Source organism: Bactrocera oleae, chromosome X, assembly GCF_042242935.1.
Source record: "Bactrocera oleae isolate idBacOlea1 chromosome X, idBacOlea1, whole genome shotgun sequence".
NCBI classification, from domain to species: domain Eukaryota; kingdom Metazoa; phylum Arthropoda; class Insecta; order Diptera; family Tephritidae; genus Bactrocera; species Bactrocera oleae.
Window position 1 is genome coordinate 18,664,893 of NC_091541.1, and position 18,989 is coordinate 18,683,881.

General features: G+C 36.2%; 1 protein-coding gene across 3 annotated transcripts in view; it reads right to left on the reverse strand.

The window, feature by feature from the left end:
• The window catches only part of Sox102F (transcription factor Sox102F), a 160,541-nt gene that overhangs the window by 130,849 nt on the left and 10,703 nt on the right, over positions 1 to 18,989 (reverse strand). The window contains exon 3 of one of the 3 annotated variants that reach the window (XM_070112509.1): positions 11,991 to 12,244. The exons of the other annotated variants lie outside the window; for them this stretch is intronic. The gene's annotated coding sequence lies outside the window, so the exon portion shown is untranslated. The remainder of the gene's footprint in view (positions 1 to 11,990; positions 12,245 to 18,989) is intronic. 3 annotated transcript variants of the gene reach the window in all.

An 18,989-nucleotide genomic window follows, 5' to 3' on the forward strand; every position in this document is an offset into this window, starting at 1 on the left:
ATCTGGAAACAACCATTGTATTTTTGAGTATTTGCAAGAAAGTGGCGTGATTCTTGTGATTCACCACAAAGCAATGAATACATTGGCTCAGGTGGCGGAGTCAAGAATGGCAATTTCACTTTACCATTAAGGCAGCATAATCCAGGCGTTTCTCCGGAAAACTTTTATGCAGCACAATACTCGCAAACTACGTCCATTTTCCCAATGCAAACGCTAGGATGCAAGCTGTAATCATTGCTGCAATCGTATTGAAACGCTGCTCGATTCAAATCAGCACTTGATAAATATCTTGTTCTGCGTCGCAAATTATCTATTTGTTGACCTTTGTTGTTCGCTCGACGATTCTGCATTGCCAACCGAGCTGTTTCACGGGCTGCTTCACTTTGCTCTCGTGATTGAGAAGCACGAAGTCGAGCCATACTATCGCGGCGCTGTTCACGTGCAATTTCTTGTTCTTCTTCAGTCCTTTCATTTGCAGTATTTCGTATTCTTCTTGCATTACGGCTTTGTCGGGAAAGATTCGATCGTCTTGGTCGCGGCATTATTAATTAAACTTCACTTCACTCAAACTCAAACTCAAATTTTCAACCATACCGAGTTTTATACATAGTTCACTTCACTGTTTATACGAATGGGCAATGGCCCTATCATTATAATTGTTAATTATTTATTAAATAGAAATAGGGTTATTATTGATTTCTTACAAATATCAAATTTTCATCCATACGTCATTACATAGCTGTCATTTGCGTTTAGTTATTCCAAGTCTGATTCTTTTTTGTTATACCACGTTTTATAGTGACTGACGTTTCATGTCAAGTCACACGGGAATGCTGTTGATCGGGATAAAAAGTATCCTATGTCCTTCTCCTGGCTCTAAACTACCTCCCTGCCAATTTTCAGCTAAATCGGTTCAGCCGTTCTTGAGTTATAAGTGGAGTAACTAACACGACTTTCTTTTATATATATAGATAATTACTGGTGGCTGGAGTCGAGGAAGAGCTGGTGCCACCTCTGATGGTAAAAGAGGTGGCACGGGATAGCGAAGCATCCAAGTGCATTACTATACTTGGGTGCGACTCAAACGCGCATCACACAGTCTGGGGCAGCGCAGCTGTCAATGACAGAGGTGAGTGTCTCTTTAATTACCTACTAGGCACTAAGTTACTGCTGTGTAATAAGGGAAGCACGCCAACGTTTATTACAAGAAACCGACAAGAAGTGCTGGATATCACCCTTGTGTCGGAAGAACTATTTGACAAGGTAACCCAAGGAAGGGTTCTCGAATAAAATTTCTTTTCAGATCACCGATATGTTAAAATGTACAATAGCGAAAAGGCCGATAGAGGCATTAACTTCATTAATCACAGGAAAACAAACTGGCAGGTGCACATGGAAGAGCTGGAAAAACGTATCCCCATGATTCTACCGTTTCAGCCTAATAGTAAGGAGGATCTCGACATCCTCGTTGTTCGATTCGCTGCATCTTGTTGGCAAGCATCAGAAGTTACTTGTCCAATAACACGAAGTAAAAAATAACAGAAAAAATACAGAAAGCTGCTCAATTTAGCCAAGCAATCCCAAGACGAGTTAGACTGGGATTATAATTAAAACGTCCTTAGGTCCTACAAAAAGGAAGTTAGGGGAGCAAAAAGAAATTCTTGGCAATCTTTTTGTAATGATTTCGAGAACACGGCGGAAGCGTCTCGAGTTAGGAAAATAATGGCACAATCGGTGCATATTATCGGTTTTCTTCAGAAGCCAGACCGCAGTTGGACGGTTTCCAGTGAAGAGTCACTGGGACTACCCCTCTTACCAGGCAGATCTGAAAGCCTGACTGCTGAATATACTCAAGTGAGTGGAGCAGAAATAGACCCCACTCTTATTGTATAAACATAGTGTCAGAAAGCAACGTACACTAGGCAATAATTAGCTTTAACCCCTTCAAGTCGCCATGACCAGACGGTCTATTCCCGGCTCAATTACAGCAGTCGCAGAATTACATACTGGATTGGCTAACAACCATTCTTATAAGGCCGCTGCAATTAAACTATATCCCTTCGCTTTGAAGGGAAGTCAAGGTAATATACATACCAAGGACAGGCAAAAGCTCGCATACAAGTCCAAAGGACTTCAGACAAATCAGCCTATCCTCATAGTAGTACTAACAGGTCACTGACTAATTGGTAGACATGCCAGCAGGCTAGGTGTACCTTACAACGACTATTGTAGAAGCTGTCACGAAGTAGAAGAAGATGAAACTGTAAAACATCTTCTATGCGAATGTAAGGCTCTATACAGGAAAAAAATCGCTGCTATCGGTCGAGGATTCCTTGACGCCCATCGGAAGTTGCACAAATAAAACTATTTGTACTGATGAGCAGGTTAATTCAGAGAGGAGACGATAGAGTGAGGGAACATTAGTCTCGGTGGGATCACAATGGGCCTCCTATAGGCCTAGGTGTGTCGTTAGACAGCCGCTCTACCTACCTATCTACATATGTATTCACAAACCTAAGTCATTTAGTAAAAGAGTTAGCTGATGCAGGTCCTAAACAACTAATAGCCATTAAAACTCAACTAGGGTGGGTAGCACATGCCCCACGGTAACCTAATTCGATACAACAACTACGGGTTCTACATACATTACACTTCAAACCCCATATAAAGAAGTTAATTAGTGCTTCAAATTGAGAGTTCTAGTTGCGGAAAATTGATATAGTTATACAGTCAGTTGACTATCATAGAGCTAGAAGAGGGAATCTACGAAGCTTACCGTAAAATTTATTTATAAATTTAGTATTTTGTGAGATTTGTACATTAAATGTATTAAAAGTTGAGTCCACGCCCACATATTCCCTTTTTACTTAACTTTAGTTTCATGAATATGATTAAATTTTTTACTGAATGATAATATGTTATGATCTTTTCACTTGGCTCGAAGTGTAGATGAGCATGAGAAATGTAAAAGTAATTTTAAAAGTGGGCTTGGTCACATTTTCATATTTGTGCACATCTCAATTGTTGAAACAGTATTGAGTAAATTTGAAAAACTTGGTAGATCGGATTATGACCAGCTTATCCACAATACCGTACTGTGTACGTGTAAGTACACGAACTGCCTAAAACAAGAGAAACATTAAATGAAGCGAAAAGTATAGTATATCAAGCACCAGAGTGGATTTGTTAAAAAATTTAATAAACCAAATTTTATAATGACCATACTTTAGGTATCTGCCAGAAATAAGTCCAAGTCTTCATATAGAATGTGGTGATTTCTACCTTTCGTATCCGTGGTTAATTTAATGCCGAATATATTGATCAGTGCGTGAGCTGCATTTTGAGATTATTGAAAATATTGTATTGTGATTTGGTGCAAACAATTGAGAAAATCGGTCAACGCATCGCTCGTTACCTCCAAAATGCCCAATATAATATTTTACGATACTCAAATATATGACTAAAAAAATAAACAATAATTTAACAATTTTTATAATTTTACTTGATATAAGGAATATATGAATATGTATTTCTTAACATTTTATTTCAGATATCTCCATAAACGTATTGCAGTTATCAATAGTAATTCTAAAAATCAGCTGTACCGGTCTATACTTGATAGATATTTCTAGCTCTATTAGGTTGAAGCGCTATTAGTTTTCTTTATTTTATACTACATAACTCAAGCAAACAGTAGCGACACAAAACATTTCACGTATAATGCTACATGGAATACTTCGCGAGCCCCACACAGGAAAAATATATGAAATGTCAAACTAATAATATAATATTTGAACCAATTGTTGAGATAAGGTGTTATCTACCTATATGTTAGGTTAAATGTTTTTCAAAAACCGTGCATAATTGTTCACTAGGTTTCAACGTATCCGGATTATATATATATCGGCCAATCTAAACGGTTTAAAGTCAGTTAGATAATCGAAAACCACTGTATATTTTCACATTGCTCAGGTATACTTAAGAGTGTATTTTCAAGCAATTTTATAAATATATAACTCACACACTGACCGACAAGTTTGGCATAAGATTCATAAGAATAAAATATAATTAAATCACATATATAGGATATGAGAATTGGAATAATTCGTAGACCAATTTTACATAAGTTCAGCCCTAAACCATAGTATATGCGATATTATACTTTTAGTTCATTTTTCTAAGGTATAATATATACATACATATTAACAGAAAAAAATGTCTTTAAGTTTCATTAGGGTACCTCACATAACATCACCAATATATAATATAAGGAGTAAGGTCAGCCGGATGTTTTAATACCTTGATATTAGATATATGAGGGCTTGGGCAAGTTTTCACCCGATTTATCTATTTCAGCCAAAAAGATACACTGTTATTTTAAAAGCTTTCCCAATTCATTAATATAATTCACATATTTGTCGATATATTACATGTGGTATGAAGTCGACCATTTTATTGGCCCGCGCCCATTTTTAAAAAGAACTTTAAGCAGCAGATGTTTCCAGTAATTCGATTCGTTGAGCCAATTCACAGTCTTGTATCTAATTGTGGAGCTCAGTTACGGCAATTTATTGGTTTTCGCTTAATGGCGTTTTGTGGGCGTGCCGAGAAATATGTGTGCCAAGTTTCATCAAGATATCTCAATGTTTATTCAAGTTACAGCTTGCACAGACACACAGACAGATAGTTACCCAGATTTCAACTTGTCTCTTCATCCTGATCATCTACATATATATAACTAAATATCTTGAATAGGTTTAGGGGATACAAACAAGCGTTAGGTGCACAAAACTGTTATATGTTGAAATAGTATAAAAACTTTAATATATTACTACCACAAGAGAACAAGAATTTTAATATACATACATTTATGGAGTATACAGATTATTACTACTGAACGAGGCGACTTTTTTCTTGGACGCACCTTGTGGAACCGAAAAGATTTAATTCATAACAGATATTCGCGTTATCAATTACATCGCAATATAACAAACCAAACGCAATATTCAACAAAAAACAAATAAGGAAAAGCTAAGTTCGGGTGCCAGAGACATTTTATAATCTTGATACTTGCAACAATCAAAGCCGGCTAAATACCTTCAGATGTTGGCAAAACTTTATGTTAAACAAGAATGAACCTTTACTTCGGTTTCACCGAATACCCTTCCCAAATACAAAGGTTCCTTACAAGAATTTGATTCCGATCGTTCAATTTGTATGGCAGCTATATGATATAGTGATCTGATCTGAACAATTTCTTCGGAGAATACCATCCATTGTTGCCTTAAATAATAACTCGTGCCTAATTTCGTAAAGATACCTCGTCAAATGAAGAAGTTTTCCATGCAAGCACTTTACTCCGATCGTTCCGTGAATACGGCAGCCATCACTATAGCAATCCAATGTATACAATTTCTTCGGAGATTGCATTACTGCCTGAAATCATAATTCATGCAAAAAATACCTCTTTAAATGAAAGAGTTTTCCATACAAGCACTTGATTGCTAAATGGTTCGATATCGGCCGTTCCGACAACTGAGCAGCTTCTTAGTGAGGAAAGGACAAGTGCAAAATTTCCGATCGATAGCTTAAAAACTGAGGGTCTAGTTCGTATATATACGGAAAGAAAGACGAACATGGCTACATCAACTAAGCTCATCATACTTCGCCGACTGTTCCTTCTGGGTGTTACAAACTTCGTGACAATTTTAATATACCCTGTACAAGGTATAAAAAGGTTGCGAAAGAATTTAATATTCATTATGCGACGAAATCGTGAATCAATAACAATCAAATTTGGAATCTTATTAACTTATATTTAACGTCATGTACTCATTTAGTTTTAAAAATATATTTGAATCGCATCAACGAAAACTACAATATTATATATTAAAATCATCCTTAAATGACTGATATCTGATATAAGCTCAACCAATGGGGCTAAATTCAATATATTGAATAGATAAAGAAAACGTTAAATAGAGGATCGAAATTCATTATATTAAGGATATGAGGTTAGGTCAAGGTCTAGACCAATTCCATTCACATTCAGTGGTCTACCGCATAATTTTCGAAGAAACTTGTCCATTTAATTTCACTAAGATATTACACATTTTGAGCAACCTGCACGGTATAAAGTCGGGTGGAAAATCGGAAATCAGACAAAGAAAGGATAGGACATTGCCCAAATATACTTAAGAACATATTTTCATGCAATTTTATAGATATGTAACTCACACACTGAACGACATATTCGTCATAAGGTTTGTTAGGAAAACGAAAATCATTATATTGTAACGGATTTATCGATAATTCGTCTTGATTGTAACTCATTTTTGAGTTCGATCAGTGGATTGTTAAATAAAAGTCTCAATTTCATGGTAAATTAAAGATAAGTGTACTTTATTTCAAATATCAACAACTTAACACTTATTGCTCTTTACACGGCAACACTCTAATTAGAACTGTCTGCTGCACAATCCGGCAGTCCTTATATAGTAAATCCTTAACAAAAGTGCGCTACTAGAACTGGCAACTACGAATTCTCTGTCTAGTTGCTTCTTGCAGTTTATCGTCGATTCTGATATTCTTGTTCGCCACACTGTCCTACACCTAAGTCTGATCGTCCCGATTAGACATATTTGCGGAACCAAACGCTGCAAGTCGTTCCAGATGAACCACTTTCTTTTTATTCCTTGGTCTTCCAAAATGGTCTGTATGCGATACACTTCATCATTGAGTCGTTTAAGAACCTGGTATGGTCCTTCCCAATTACACTGTAATTTGGGAGATAGACCTTTCTTTCGTTGTGGGTTATATAACAATACCCAATCGCCTTCAATAAAACCCTCAGAGTTCATTGCCTTGTCGTATTTTGTTTTCACTTTATCGCTCATAATTGTGGTTCGCTATCTCACAATAGCATGTATATCAATTATATCATCTTCTAGGATGCTGTTGAATTCCTTAGCATTCCTTCCTCCGTTGGCGTTAATTCCAAATTTCAAATTAAGCGATAGTCGAAGATCATTACCAAAAATTACCCTTGCTAAAGTCCGTCCCGTTGTTTCATGTACAGCAGAGCGATAAGCAATCAGGAACAATAATATTTTTGATACTCTCCACAATTTTTCTCAAATATTCTTCCAAAGTTCGATTAAATCGTTTCACCATGTCATCGGACTGTGGATGTAGTGCAGTTGTACGCGTTTTCCGAATACCCAGTTTCTGTCATATCTCCTGTATTAGAGCATTAGCTCAATCATCAAAATTTCCCCCTTGGTCAGAATGTAATTCTATTAGAACACCATAGCTTGATACCCAATTGTTTATGAATACATCCGCTACTGTTTCTGCCTCTTGGTTGGGAATCGCGTATACCTCTAGCCATTTACTGAAATAGTCCATGACTACCAAAACAAATTTTTTTCCCAATTTACTGATAGAATGAACCAGCTACATCCATGAAAACTCGGTGAAACGGCACACGTGAACTGTACTGCTTCATCTGACCATGACTCCTGGACCTCGGCCCTTTAGCAGCAATGCACTCGACACAATTGGCGATCTACTCCGTAACTGATTGACGACAACCAACCCAATAAAATCTTTGTTTTAATTTCTCCAAGGTTTTAGTGATACCCATATGTCCTCCACTTGGACCGTTGTGCAGCTCGTTGAGAACTTCGGGAATTTTTACTTTTGGAACAATCATCAGATCCCGGGAACTTCAAACTATTTCATTGTGCCCAATAAGCCTTTACGAATGGGCTTGCTGCAGCTATTTCTTCTCTCGTTGGACGTTTATTTATCTCCAATCCATGAAATACACTTTTCAATTCCGGATCTTCTTGCTGACATTTCCGTAGCTCCTCCAGATCCCAGTCTGATGATATAGACATTACTCAGACATCTATAATTTCTTCTTTGGCCTCAGCTTTCGAGCAATGTCTGCATTCCAAATTACGTGGACGGCGGGACATGGCATCAGCATTTCCATGACTACTGCCTTTGTGATGTTCTATAGAGAAGTCGTAACTTTGGAGTCTCTCAATCCACCGTGCCGACTGTCCTTCTGGGTTCCCAAATTTTAAAAGCAATTTTAATGCTACATGATCTGTCCTCTCGCGAAATCGCTGGCCATAAAGGTACCTATGAAAATGTTTGATGCACTTCACCAACGTCAGTAACTCCCTCTGAGTAACACAATAATTTCTCTCTGACTTGCTTATGGTCTGGATGTAATACGCAACCACTTTCTCATGTCTATCAATGACTTGTGATAGATCGCCTCCTACTACAAATACACTAGCATCCGTATCCAAAAAAGACACTGATCCTTGGACGGGGTATGAAAACATTGGCGCAGTACTTAACCGTTTCTTTATTCCATTCAAAAAGTCTGTTCATTATCGTGAGTTCACGTGAGCTACGCTGGCAAAATTTGTACACACATAAGTACACAGTCCAACGAAACTCGGCAATTCATGTAAATTTTTAGGAGTGGGCTAATCGCTTACTGTTTCTATCTTTTCATTAGCTGTGCAAATTCCCTGTTGTCACTTTGTGTTAAGTAGCATTCTTCCTATTTAAAAAGAGAATCTTCCAAGTTTTTAAGGTGTTCATCGAAGCTTTTATCCAACACGATGATATGGTCGAGGTATACCAAACAGGTCTTCCAGTGTAATCCTTTTAATACCTTTTCAATTAGTCTCTAAAAGGTAGCAGAAGCATTACATAATCCAAAGCTGTTTTTTCTTGGTCTTCTTCATTTACCTCCACTTGCCAGTAACCACTTTTCAAATCAAGTGTTGAGAACCATTTTGTGCCTGATAACGGGGCCAGCGTGTCATCGATTCTAGGTAGTATGGTCTGGCTTACATCTTCACGTTTTTCTAAATGAACGCTTCGAGGAGCCGGATTGGTCTTGCATCACCTGTATTAATAAAATGTTTCACAACTTTGGTTCTTCCTGGTTTGGCATCGTTTTTATCTAATATGGATGAATATCTGAGAAGAAGTTGTTTAGCCTTATTTTGATGGTTTGCATCTAGAATAGGTCCATGAATCGGAATCTTCCTTAAGACCTATTTTGCAATTTATCACGTCCTCAATATCTTGACACTGCCCTAATATAGCTCCTTTAAAGATTTGATTGGTAACTTGCACTCATCAAGTTACACTGGAACACGTTTATCTTGTCTTGTCATAGTCAAAGTTTTGCCTACTAGTAAGTTTGGTGTAGATGGCCTCAACAATCCACAACTTGTTTGGCCCGTAGTCTCCATCTATTTCTGTCCAAATAACTGCTTCTGGTTTCGGTGGAGTCTGCTGACTCTCTGTTGTTATCACCGGTCTAACTTTGTACTTATTATCGTAACCGAACATAAGTGGCACTTCACCATCTTTGTATAGGTCATACTCCTGTTGTTCATGTCAATTGTGATTCCTTGATTCGCTAGAAAGTCTACTCCAATTATGACTTCGTCGGCGATATCTGCCACTATAAAATTGTGTAACTCGGCTGCCTTTCCAATTACGATCTCGCACGTTACTTTTCCGAGAACTTGGGTATCTTCTCCAGTTGCAGTACGGTTACGTTACTCGTATTCCTGCTTATTTGTGAAATGGAGATTACAGGGCATTGGGGCCCGTGCTCTTTAATATGCTTTAAATGTTTGATTGCTAAGCAAGATGCCTTTCCTGTGTCAGAGCATACGAAACGGTTTCCGCAAACGTCAATTTAGAAAGTGCTATATTTCATTATTAAAGGTCAGAAATTTCATGTTCTCGATGTATTTCACGGATTTATGTGCATAAGCTAAGTGAGTTAACCTCTCAAACTCTGTAGAAAACTTCTGCAAAAACTCATTGGCTTTCTGAGAGCAATTTCGCAACTCCATTTGGAAGATCTGCTTCCTGTGCTCACTACCATACCGTTTTTCTAATGCACCAATCACCGTTTCATAACTACTCGCCTCGCAGTTTGGAATGGTCTGTAATATCTCCGCTGCAGATCCTTTCAATGCAACGAACAATGCAGCTACTTTATCTTCAGCGTTCCAAGTGAGGCCTCCTGTGCTGATATACGTGCATCTTGCGCTGCGAACTGCTCTTCCAACTGCGTTGACAACCGCGTTTCTAACTGCGACATTTGTGTCGATATTTGCGTTGTTATCTGGGGCATATGTGTATCCTATTTTTCCCCATCAGCGATATTGCAGCAAAAATTATGTTTATGTTGACCATCTTTCACGAGCATTGAGCCTCTTCCTGTTCTTCAATATTTGTTGTCTCTTCTTCTAATTCCTTGTGAAAGACATATTTCTCAACATTAATGTGTTTCGCCTCCATGGCCTCTCTCAATCGTGATTGTAATTAAATTTTTAATCCGTCAAACCACGTTGCTCCAGCTCCTTTTTCAGTTGTGGAATCTTCAAATCGTTAAATTTAGCCATTTTCAAATAGTTATCTCCTCGGGAATATATTTGACAATCCCACTTCTGACACCGATTGTAACGGATTTCTCGATAATTCGTTTTCCTTGTAACTCACTCTTGAGTTCGATTATTGAATTGTTATATAAAGGTCTTAATTTAATGGCTATACACTTATCTTTATTTCTAATTTCAACAACTAAACACTTGTTGCTTGATATTCGAGTTTAAAACTTATTGCTAATAGTTGAATTGCTCTTTACACAGCAACACTCTAATTAGAACTGTGTCTGCTGCACAATCCGGCAGCCCTTATATAGTAAATCCTTAATAAAAGTTCGCTACTAGAACATTCTGGCAATCTCACGAATTCGCTGTCTAGTTGCTTCTGGCAGTTTATCGTCGACTCTGATTTGTTCTGGCATTCGTGTGCGCCCCAATATGTATTATGTGGAAGTAATGGTAATTTGTTTATATGGTGTAAGGCTAACCGAAAGTTTGAAAATTGTATATTTGGTATACCAAATTCTATTAACATGCCACATACTAATAATATGCTGAGTCTCGTTAGAGTACCTCACTTATCATCGCAAATATATATGGAGTAAAGTCAATCGGATGTTTGAAAATCCTGAAATAAGTTATATGGCAGCTAGGGCGAGTTTTCACCCGAGTTTATCCATTTTAGGCACACAGATGCACCGTTATTATAAAAACACGCCCCAACAATTTTATTAAGATAACTCACATATTGGCCAATAGCAAACGAGCATATAACAAAAAGTAAACCGGAGGTTCGAAAGTCTTTGTGTTGGTTATATGGCAGCTAAGAGAAGCCTTCATCCGAGTTAACCCATTTTTGACATACAGGCATACTGTTATCAGGAAAGGGTTTCTCTGAATTTCAATAACATATATCACGGATTGATTGATATTTTCGATAAAAGGTTTGCTGTAAGAACTTTAGTCAACTTACTCGGTGTCTTGGGGCTTGAAAATCTGCACTCTGGTTATTAAAATAAATATAATAGTAATAATAACCCAACGATTACCCTCCACCCGCCCAACGGACGCAAGGGACGCAATCCACATACGTGCGGAATTAGCCGAGTCAGAAAAGTCAAGAGAGCTTTTTGGTGTTGAGATATAAAACTGCTTAGCTACAGAAACAAAAATTTCAACAGCTAAGATTTATAGTTACGATATAATAAATTTTACCATTTTTATTTATTAAGAGAAAACAATAAAGTATCTTTGATTTTGAAAAGTGAGTCAGCTAAGTCAAATGTGCTGGAATGAGAATTAAAATCATGACATATTTGGCCAGTCCGCCATTCATTTGTTCGAAATTTGATCTACAGGATTTTAACCGTAAAGGTCTAAACTGCCTCGAAAAGCGAACCGGGATATTAAATTTAATTTCAGACAGGAGAAAAGAACTGCAAACTGATTCAAGATTTTCACTAAGAATATTATGCCAAGCATTTTCCTACAACTAGAAAGTATAGGTAGATTTATAAGTTTTAAACGACTAGTGTATGGAGGTAGACTTACCCAAGAATCCCATTGGAAATGCCCTAAAGCGAAAAGTAAAACTTGTCACAATGGATTTGGTAGTTAGGGTTCCATACAACAGAGCCATCTCAGCGGACCTCTAAATTATTTAGACCAACGTTTAACAAAACTCAGGACAGCTTTAGCTTTCAAGACCATGGTATCAATATGAAGACTAAATTAACCTTAGGGTCCATATTAACTCCCAAATCAACATAGTTAAAACCTTGATCTAGACTATGGTGTTGTATTACCTAGAGAGAGATTATAAAACGATTTTGGATTACTTACAATACTCCTTTTTACTTTATTTAAGTAATTATGATAACATTTTTTGTTTAGGTCAACATATTGTCGACGCAATATTTAGAAAAGTCGACAAGTGAACCGGTTTTTTTAAAATGGTTAAGGGCTCGAGTTTTTTTGTTTTTCAATGTATATAATTTTTTCGAAAACCACGGACCTATACTTTTTTGTTAACAATTACTATTGGAACATACTTTTCCAATAAATTCGTAATAATATTATTTAAATGTGAGACACTCAATTCAATATCACAATTATAATTAGGACATGGTATTGTAGAAAGTTCTCTATTTAACTTTTTAAAAATAGATTTTTAAAAGTTAAACCGAGTACAGAAGCTAGTAGATTTCGACAGATATTTCCAAAGCAGGATGATACGAGTCTTTTGTCGAAAAACTCAATCGGTACGAAATAGACATCGAAAGCTTTCCAAAAGCACAGAGTAAATTGAAATCTCCTAAATCGACTATTGTATCTGTATTATTTGGCATCGAGGTAGCACTATTTATTAAATAAAGCAGCTATTTACGTAGACTCTAATATATTATATTTAAATTCAAATGAGTCGGTTCCTGGAACGAGAACATCTTCAGATGGGATAGAGGAATGTACGGCAAATAGAACACCTCCTCCGATTCTGTTCAGTCGACCACATCTTGGAGTTTGAAATTTGCTGTTTAAAATCTCATAATCATAAATGTGAGGTTTTAACCATGTTTCCGTAAATTCAATTTAATGGAAATTAAAATTGGACCTGTTTAAGTACAAGTCGGTTAATTTTGTATTAAGATCTCTAACATTTTGATAATAAATGCTTAGCGAATTTCTACCAATCAGTTTTTTATATCGGTGGTGGCATCATTTAACAATGATTTCCTTAGTATGATTTCTAAGTTTAGGCTTAAATTCGCGTACAAAAGCCAGAATGTGCTATCTAAGATCTTTTTGTATATTTCAAGAGAAACGTCTATTTTAATCAATGATATACTTTTATCATAATTGAAGTTAAATTTGCGGATATTGGTATCATTAATTTTTAACCGCGAAGAAATGTAAGACTTAATATCCTCAAACCAAGGTATCTTTGGCAAGTCTAGAAATAAATATAGACTTTTTAGGTGGAAAAACTACCAAATTTTTAATAGATGGTGCTAAGTTATTAGGGGGAGCCTCTAGAATTGTGAGACACTTACAAGTATTACTATTAGATAGAGCTTTTGGGGAATGGAGCTCTTTGGCAGTTGACGGTTTATCGCCTTGAAGGAGAAAAGAGATTTATTAGGTCATTGGGAAGAGACGTTCTTTTCTGTACAGAAAAACTAAGTTTTACTTCATCGGAAGGACGTTTACGCTTAGGTTTGGAGGATTCAAGAGAATCATTCAGGCACTTAAAAGATTTTAACAATTTTTCGTAGTGCCTAAATTTTTCGGTGAGGGTTTCAAGATCTCAACCGATTTCGTTAAAGCCATTGCGTGTCTGATTATAAATTTAAACAGGACCAACGCAATGCCTTACAGTGGAGAATATAATCTAAGATTCGACCTGTCAGTCCAACGCATTTAATATGGGCAAGCCCATCACAAAGCCTGGCTCGGCTTTAATGTTACAGTTGGGGAAGTTACACAATTAGTATGTTAATAAAATATTTATAATAATATATACAATTTAAAACGCAAAATAATAGCAATTTTTTTTTATCAAAGTTCAAAATCAAGACAATTTGAAAAACCAATATAGCGATCAGTTTTAGATGCACTGGAACAAATAAATAACCACAGTCAACACAGCTGTGAATAAAGAAGTTGATGAGATAAATAAAGAGAGAAAATAAAATAAAATAAAACAAAAAGAAACAAAAGCTGATTCGGCACCGAAATTCGAAAATTTAAACTTTAAGACAATGCACAGAACTTAAGAACATTTATACTAAGCTTGCAATTCAAAATCAAATCACTAAATATTCAATTAAATATCAGTTATAAAAATTAACTAAAATTGAAGATTTTTGTAAAATAAAAAACACAAAAGATCACAGCCAAAAAATTGCAACTTTACAGCTTGAAGTGTTGCCACCTATTTTGACAATTTTTAGTCATAAGGTCACTTTCTTTAATCGCACTATTTGGGCATAGTCTTATCCCGATACATTCATTGGTACTTGATTTGCATACTGGGAAGTAAAAGAATCAGATGAAATTTAAAATTATGATACATTGGAAGTGGGCGTTGTTTCAGTCCGATTTCGCCCATTTTCGCACTGGAGCATATTAATGTCAAAATAGTATCTCTTTGCAAATTGGGTTGAAACTGGTTGAGTAGGCCCTGGGATATTGGTTATATGTCAAAATAGTATCACTTTACAAATTGGGTTGAAACTGGTTGAGTAGGCCCTGAGATATGGGTTTTAAACTAAATGTAGGCGTGGCTACGCCTATCGCTTATTTTGAACCCGGCTCCGATAAAGCCCTTTCAGACCATCTCGAGTGTAAAGTTTTATATCTTTAGCGTATTTTTTAAATTTTGCCAAGGAGCTCGTCTATCAAGTTTCATTACAATACCTCAATCACCCAAGTTTCAACTCGTCTCTTCATCTCGATCATTTATATATACATAACTCCATATCTAACTCGATTAGTTTTAGGTAATACAAACAACCGTTATGTGAACAAAAGTTTTATACTCTGTATAAACATATTGCAAGAGTATAAAAATAGCGGAATAGCTTCAGTGTTAAGAAAAGTGCAATCATATTGTAATTTAAGATAAGTGCATAATGGCTTACAAATATCTTCGAAGGATTGCACAGAACAACGTAATATGAAATGCAACGATGAAATTTTCGGTTGTTGATTAATTCTGAGTATTTAACCGAAAATAAAAAGTAATTACCAGGATCATAACTGGCTCAGTAATCGTTATACATTAGCGGCCACACATAATTATGTATGATGACGCAATTATTATCCAGATACAATAGTTGTTGCCATGCGATCTTATGTATTTTAAATCAATCGCTGCTGTTAGTGATGAAAATGAAAACGCAAATTTTAAAATTGAGTTTCTAAATTCTCTAGATATACCCGGAGTGTCGTCACATAATCAGCGGTTGAAAATGGATTCCCCTATTAAGGTAAGTAAGGAAGTGCTAAGTCGGGTTGTAACCGAACGCTACTCTACTTAATGTTCCTAGAAAACTGAATATTTATTAGTCCATTATCCAATCACAATCATATTATTATTCGTGTTCAAAACACTTTAAACCACCTTGATATAACTTCACTTATAAATTTGTAACGATTGCCATCGGGGTTACTTTTTTCATACTCTCGCAACATGTTGCACAGACCCCTAGGGGGTTGGTATTGCAGATGGGCGTAATCGGACCACTGCCATGCCCACAAAACGTTTTAAAACCTAAACTTATAAAGTGTCATACCTAAGCACTAAATTAAGATACAAAACTGTAATTTGAAGAAAGGGATCGCAGTGATGAGGGGCACTTGAGGGCTAAAAATTTTTTAAATATTTAAATGTAACTATCTTCCAAACCATTAATGCTAACTCAACCAAGCTAGCTGAGAATAAGTATTTTCAGCATTTCTTTATACACTGTGAAAATAACCACGCCCACACCCCATATAACGCTTATGTTGAATATTACTAGAAGTACGATAACTCAGTGAATAAAAGAGCCACAAACATTAAATTTCACATCCAGGATGGATTAAAATTTCTTAATAGGTGCCGCTTTAAAAATCGGGCAACGGGCGTGGCATCGCCCACTTTTAGGTGAAATCCTATATCTCAGGAACTACTGAACTACCCAATTATTTCTATCATACACTGTGAGCGAAATCGGTTGTCAGCCATGTCTACTTCTCCACTCTAACCAACTTTTATATAATATTTTATCTGATTCTATTACTTTACAGTATACAAATCAAATATCAATTTAGTTATTAGACACAAATAGTATCTGCAAAGTATTTAATCTAACGACAAAAAGTTTTTGAAATAGGATTATAACTTTTCAAGGACCCAAACACCAAATATGTGGACACCTGTGCATATGGCTGATATTTTACCGGGGAGAATATTTTTGTGATAACAGCATGCCCTTTCGCCGAAAGTGGGTAAGCTTAACAAAGTACAAAGCTAAATCATTTTGTTTGCCATTTTGATCATACGTGAAATAGAGATACACGCATTGGCTTTCAATACCCATCGCCAGATAGTCCAACGCAAAACCGGTATTTTTACTAGATATAGACAACAGCTACGTACATGTTTCAAAAGAGTTAGCTGATGCCTTTCCTGAACAACTAATAGCCATAGACACTTAACTAAGGTGGGCAGCACATGATCCACACTAACCTAATTCGATACAACAATTACGGATTCTACATACATTTCAATCACTTTAAACCCTATATAAGATAATTAATCTGTGCCTCAAATCGTGAGTTCTTAGTGGCGGAAAAATGATTTACTGATACATACATGATATACTGATACAGTCAGTTGACTATCATAGAATCAGCTAGAACAATTCAGAGGGAATCTATGAAGCTTTTTGTTAAATACACGAAATTGATCTTCTTATAAGAGTGACGATAATGTATTTCCCCTCATTTACGTTATGACATCTCAACGCTTACACAAGCCTGCAAAAGTGCGATAACTGCCTAACGAAAAAATCAAGAACATTGATTTTATATGTAATAACAGAACAGCAGGTTTGCTTGCGATGCAGTATTAAAATTAGGCAATGGGCAAGTAATGCTCACTTCTATTAAAATTTTTATTGAACGTTATATTGTGGGCCCGACAAAGCTTGGATTGTTGCCATCATTCCAGATTCTAAAAGTGCCGAGATAATTTCATCCAAATATCTTAATTATTATTCATGATATCGCTTGCATAGATAGATGGATAAACTGACTAACGGACAGACATAAATATGGAATTCAGTTCGTCTCGTCACTCTGATAACCATCCACAATAATCTTTAGTTATCTCTCTGTGTGACTTTCGATATTGTTTCCAAACATTAAAAAGTCACTTGCCGAGTAGAAATTTTAGTCAAATGATGAGGTTGGGCCTACTTTAAATACCTTCAGAAAACGAATTTTCGTATTACTAAAATTAACTTGGCAGTTTTGTATTATAAATAATGATTTTCAATATCATATTCGACTTTATACTCAAGATATTAATGGCTTCAATCTGTCAGGTTTCTCTTGGGTACAACGCTGGAAAATTTTCCAAGAATATTACTCAAATTCACGTTCTTCGAAAAATTCGCAAATTCACGTTTATCGAAAGAACATCTTCTCAGATGAGGCCTATTTCTGGATTCGTCAGCAAACGAAATTGTCACTATAGGGGTGAGTCAATAGCGCATGTGGTTCAGAAAACGCAATCGCATCCCTAAAAATTTACTGGTTGGTGCGAATTGTGGCGTGACGGCATCATCGGGCTTTTTTTATTTCGAAATGACCCAGGTAATGCCGTTACCATCAATAGCGAATAGCGGAATTTGATGAAATCGACGCGGACGATCTCTATTTCCAACAAGACGATGCGCCGCCTAATGTTACTCGTCTGAACATGGACACATAGCTGTCAAAGTTTGGCGTCTTGGTAATTTCGAAATATGGCCTGTCGCATGGCCGCCAAGATCATGCGATTCCCTGCCTCTAGATTATTTTCTCTATGGGCAATTAAACAGCAACGCTCAAGAGGCTCAAAGGCAACATTAAGTGTACTATAGCCGAAATGCTGCACTGGGTCATCGAAAATTGGCGTAAATGGGTGGAGATATGCCTATGGAATCGTAGTGACCACTTGGCCGACATTTTGTTCAAATCATAAATGGCATAAAATGATATGTGTAACTGTAACGCAAGAATGTGAAGTTAATTTTTCAGCTAAAAGTTAAAAGTATGACACCCATCATCTAATATTTGAAGCGATTTGAATACATTTTTATCGTACAATGTAAAATTATATTTTTCTGACACTTTTCTTTATAGAGTTATCGCCATTTTTGTATTTTTAAATATAACCTTTGTAAGCGGTGTGCGGGAAGTCATTATATTGTACGATTGTGTCCAATTTCCCACCGTCAGTAGTTTGAGACATATAGACATTAAAACAATTAGAAGGAATCTACTATTTTTTGTACTAAATTTGATTTTTTTAAAGTTTAATTTGTGCTTACTTACACCACTTTTTATTTTTTCGGTTAACCGTTTTTTTTGTGGCCGTGGCAATGGGCTGTTTTTGTCTGTTTGCAGCATCAACCTTTTAATGGTTGCAATGAGCACGTGTCGCCTCAACTATTTACTAGGTTTAGGTGTTGCCTCTGCAAAATGTTGCGGGAGTATAAAAAGGTTCCATTTATTTCATTGCGATATCTCGCCAATTGACCGATATTATCTGTATAAAGCGACATTTTGTATACAAGTATGTATGTAGCTTCGGAGCTTCTTGATTCGATATCCGCTGGTTTGAGAAGGTAAGGTCCGAATTCGATAATTTTTCGTAGAGAGTAACCATATCTTCAGGGCACTATTTGTGCAAACTTTATATCAAGTACCAGAGTAGATTTGTTAAAAAATTTAATAAACCAACTCATAAATTTTTTAATGACCATACTTTAGTTATATGCCAGAAATAAGTCCAAGTCT